Below are 4,827 nucleotides of genomic sequence, written 5' to 3'. Positions count from 1 at the left end.
AATCCAGAGGTACCGCCCCCGATGTCCACGCAATGCTGCAGAGTCTTGTCAACCAAGACAGCCCTACAGCATCCAGAGCCTTAAGGAACTCCGGGCGGATCTCATCCACCCCCGGGGCCTTGCCACCGAGGAGCTTTTTAACTACCTCAGCAACCTCAGCCCCAGAAATAGGAGAGCCCACCACAGATTCTCCAGGCACTGCTTCCTCATAGGAAGACGTGTTGGTGGGATTGAGGAGGTCTTCGAAGTATTCCCTCCACCGATCCACAACTTCCGCAGTCGAGGTCAGCAGAACACCTTTTCCTTTTCGTCTGATGAAAGCGGAAGTTGCAAAGCAAGGTTGGTTGCATGTACAAAGGCACTCAGGGCGTGATCACTGATTAGTGGGAGTGACACGCTAACAGCCAATCAGGCAACAGTATCAACTATCAAGTCGGGTTGCGCCATAATGTTGTCTGGCGGTTGATTATTTGCATGGAGTGAGACGAGAAAGTAAAACTGAGCGGAGAAAATGTGGATTAAACGGGAAAAGTCACTTTTTTTGGATTTTTTCAAAGGGATCGTAGTCAGACCATTTGTAAATTTGAAGACTCGAATCTTTAACAAATACAACAAATTTTGTTAACACGGAACCTAATTTGGTGTTTTCAGCAAACCTTCTGTATATACTGCATACAAAGTATATGGTACTCTACGTGTTTTTGTAAACGTCACAACATACTTGCCAACCTTGAGACCTCCGATTTCGGGAGGTGGGGGGTGGGGGTGGTGGGTGTGGTCGGGGGTGGGGCGGGGGCGTGGTTAAGATATATGAATATAAGAAATACTTGACTTTCAGTGAATTCTAGCTATATATATATATATATACATATATATATATATAAATAAATAAAAGAAATACTTGAATTTCAGTGTTCATTTATTTACACATATACACGCACATAACACTCATCTACTCATTGAGTTAAGGGTTGAATTGTCCATCCTTGTTCTATTCTCTGTCACTATTTCAGAACGCACGCATTATACAAATATACATTATAAAATCAATAAGAAAACGGGAGCTCTAATTTGGGAGTCTGAATTAGGATCAGAAGTTCCTATATAAACATTGCGCACTCACGTCGCTTTTTCGTATTGATTACTGCAGCTGTGCACTGGATTCATTCACAAATACAAACTACAACTCACAAACACTTTAGAGTTAGGCTCCACCATCAGAATGTGTACTTAAACTTATAAAGATCACATGGATATTATTCAGTGAGTTGATTCACCAAAACTAACCTGTTATACAGGAGGAAAAAGCACACAGGACGTTTCAATTGTTCACAGACTGGTCGCGCTCATCAGAATGACAAGACACTTCCGGTCTGCAGGTGATAGCATTCAATTGGGAAGGAACGCCTTACTGCCCCCTACTGACCAATGTGAATACTGCTCCAAAAACGAATTCAAACCACAAAATAAAATAAATAAATCAACACAAAAATGTGACACATTATGGGTGGGTCACATATGCATGTACAGTAGATGGCAGTATTGTCCTATTTAAAAGTGTCACAACATTGCTGTTTACGGCAGACGAACTGCTTTACGTAGACAAAAACTTGACTGCTGTTGTTGTGTGTTGTTGCCGCGCTGGGAGGACGTTAATGAAACTGCCTAACAATAAACCCACACAAGAAACCAAGAACTCGCCCTCGATCATTAGCTGTTTATATTGTGGGAAAGCGGACGTATGAACAGGCTGTCAACACGTCACTCAGGTCCGCATGGAGCTGGAGGGGGCGTGGCCTCCAGCTCCGCCTGAATTTCGGGAGATTTTCGGGAGAGGCGCTGAATTTCGGGAGTCTCCCGGAAAATCCGGGAGGGTTGGCAAGTATACGTCACAACAGTTTTGAGTGTTAAAGGAGCCTAGCATACGAGTTATTGGAAACTTACTTAATTGCGTCGCTTTCTTGTAAAAAATTGGCAACTAATGGCCAAAGGTATAGACGTGTGTGTCCAAGTTAAAGGAAACGGCAGGCTGTCTTCTTTTAGTAGATTTATTACAATCTTTGGCAAGCTAGGTAATGTTTGCTGTGGTCTGGAACAACATGGCACACAAACAACTATCTGAAATGCAGCTAATATTACATACAGATAATGTGTCAGGAGACATGCAAATATAAATTAAATACACAGAGGACATAAGTAAAGGAAATTAAATAAGCTCAAATATAGCTACAAATGAGGCATAATTATGCAATATGTACATACAGCTAGCCTAAATAGCATGTTAGCATCGATTGGCTAGCAGTCATGCACTGACCAAATATGCCTGATTAGCACTCCACACAAGTCAATGACATCAACAAAGCTCAATATTGGGCATTCACGCACAGTATAAAATGTTTGGTGGACAAAATGAGACAAAGAAGGAGTGGAAGATTTTACATGTAAACAAACTGTTGCGTCACAGTCCACACTATGGTGAGTTGAAGAACCGCCGAAATTAGTAGGACACAACGAGGGAGGCACTAGACATTGAGTCCGAGTGGACGATGTTCCGTGCCTCTATTGTCGAGGCGGCCGATTGGAGCTGTGGCCGCAAGGTGGTTGGTGCCTGTCGTGGCGGTAATCCTAGAACCCCACCAGCGGTAAGGGATGCCGTCAAGCTGAAGAAAGAGTCCTATCGGGCTCTTTTGGCTCATAGGACTCTGGAGGCAGCAGACAGGTACCGACAGGCCAAGCGATGTGCGGCTTCAGCGGTCGCAGAGGCAAAAACTCGGACATGGGAGGAGTTCGGGGAAGCCATGGAAAACGACTTCCGGACGGCTTCGAAGCGATTCTGGACCACCATCCGCCGCCTCAGGAAGGGGAAGCAGTGCAATGTCAACACCGTGTATGGTGAGGATGGTGTTCTGCTGACCTCGACTGCGGATGTTGTGGATCGGTGGAGGGAATACTTCGAAGACCTCCTCAATCCTACCAGCACGTCTTCCTATGAGGAAGCAGGGCCTGGGGAATCTGTGGTGGACTCTCCTATTTCTGGGGCTGAGGTTGCCGAGGTAGTTAAAAAGCTCCTCGGTGGCAAGGCCCCGGGGGTGGATGAGATCCGTCCGGAGTTCCTTAAGGCTCTGGATGTTGTGGGGCTGTCTTGGTTGACAAGACTCTGCAACATCGCGTGGACATCGGGGGCGGTACCTCTGGATTGGCAGACCGGGGTGGTGGTTCCTCTCTTTAAGAAGGGGAACCGGAGGGTGTGTTCTAACTATCGTGGGATCACACTCCTCAGCCTTCCCGGTAAGGTCTATTCAGGTGTACTGGAGAGGAGGCTACGCCGGATAGTCGAACCTCGGATTCAGGAGGAACAGTGTGGTTTTCGTCCTGGTCGTGGAACTGTGGACCAGCTCTATACTCTCGGCAGGGTCCTTGAGGGTGCATGGGAGTTTGCTCAACCAGTCTACATGTGCTTTGTGGACTTGGAGAAGGCATTCGACCGTGTACCCCGGGAAGTCCTGTGGGGAGTGCTCAGAGAGTATGGGGTAACGGACTGTCTTATTGTGGCGGTTCGCTCCCTGTATAATCAGTGTCAGAGCTTGGTCCGCATTGCCGGCAGTAAGTCGGACCCGTTTCCAGTGAGGGTTGGACTCCGCCAGGGCTGCCCTTTGTCACCGATTCTGTTCATAACCTTTATGGACATAATTTCTAGGCGCAGTCAAGGCGTTGAGGGTATCTGGTTTGGTGGCTGCAGGATTAGGTCTCTGCTTTTTGCAGATGATGTGGTCCTGATGGCTTCATCTGGCCAAGATCTTCAGCTCTCACTGGATCGGTTCGCAGCCGAGTGTGAAGCGACTGGGATGGGAATCAGCACCTCCAAATCTGAGTCTATGGTTCTCGCCCGGAAAAGGGTGGAGTGCCATCTCCGGGTAGGGGAGGAGATCTTGCCCCAAGTGGAGGAGTTCAAGTACCTCGGAGTCTTGTTCACGAGTGAGGGAAGAGTGGATCGTGAGATCGACAGGCGGATCGGTGCGGCGTCTTCAGTAATGCGGACACTGTATCGATCCGTTGTGGTGAAGAAGGAGCTGAGCCGGAAGGCAAAGCTCTCGATTTACCGGTCGATCTACGTTCCCATCCTCACCTATGGTCATGAGCTTTGGGTCATGACCGAAAGGACAAGATCACAGGTACAAGCGGCCGAAATGAGTTTCCTCCGCCGGGTGGCGGGACTCTCCCTTAGAGATAGGGTGAGAAGCTCTGTCATCCGGGGGGAGCTCAAAGTAAAGCCGCTGCTCCTCCACATCGAGAGGAGCCAGATGAGGTGGTTCGGGCATCTGGTCAGGATGCCACCCGAACGCCTCCCTTGGGAGGTGTTTCGGGCACGTCTGACCGGTAGGAGGCCACGGGGAAGACCCAGGACACGTTGGGAAGATTATGTCTCCCGGCTGGCCTGGGAACGCCTCGGGATCCCCCGGGAGGAGCTGGACGAAGTGGCTGGGGAGAGGGAAGTCTGGGCTTCCCTGCTTAGGCTGCTGCCCCCGCGACCCGACCTCGGATAAGCGGAAGAAGATGGATGGATGGATGGATGGACAACGATGGTCACCAAATACTCTCGTCAGTGAAGCATACACACAAACATATTAAACAGTGGGCTTTCTAAAAATTGGGAAGGTGTGTGTCATGTGTGTCCTCAAACAGAAAACATACTAAAACAAACAAAAAAATGTTTCCCCCCATCTTTTTCCATTTTCAATCCTTTTTTAAAAAATGCTCCAGGGAGCCACAAGGGCGGCACTAAAGAGTCGCATGCGGCTCGAGAGTCACGGGTTGCTGACCCCCGAT

The sequence above is a fragment of the Nerophis lumbriciformis genome, linkage group LG08, assembly GCF_033978685.3.
Source record: "Nerophis lumbriciformis linkage group LG08, RoL_Nlum_v2.1, whole genome shotgun sequence".
Taxonomy (NCBI): Eukaryota; Metazoa; Chordata; class Actinopteri; order Syngnathiformes; family Syngnathidae; genus Nerophis; species Nerophis lumbriciformis.
This window is presented reverse-complemented; position numbering follows the sequence as displayed.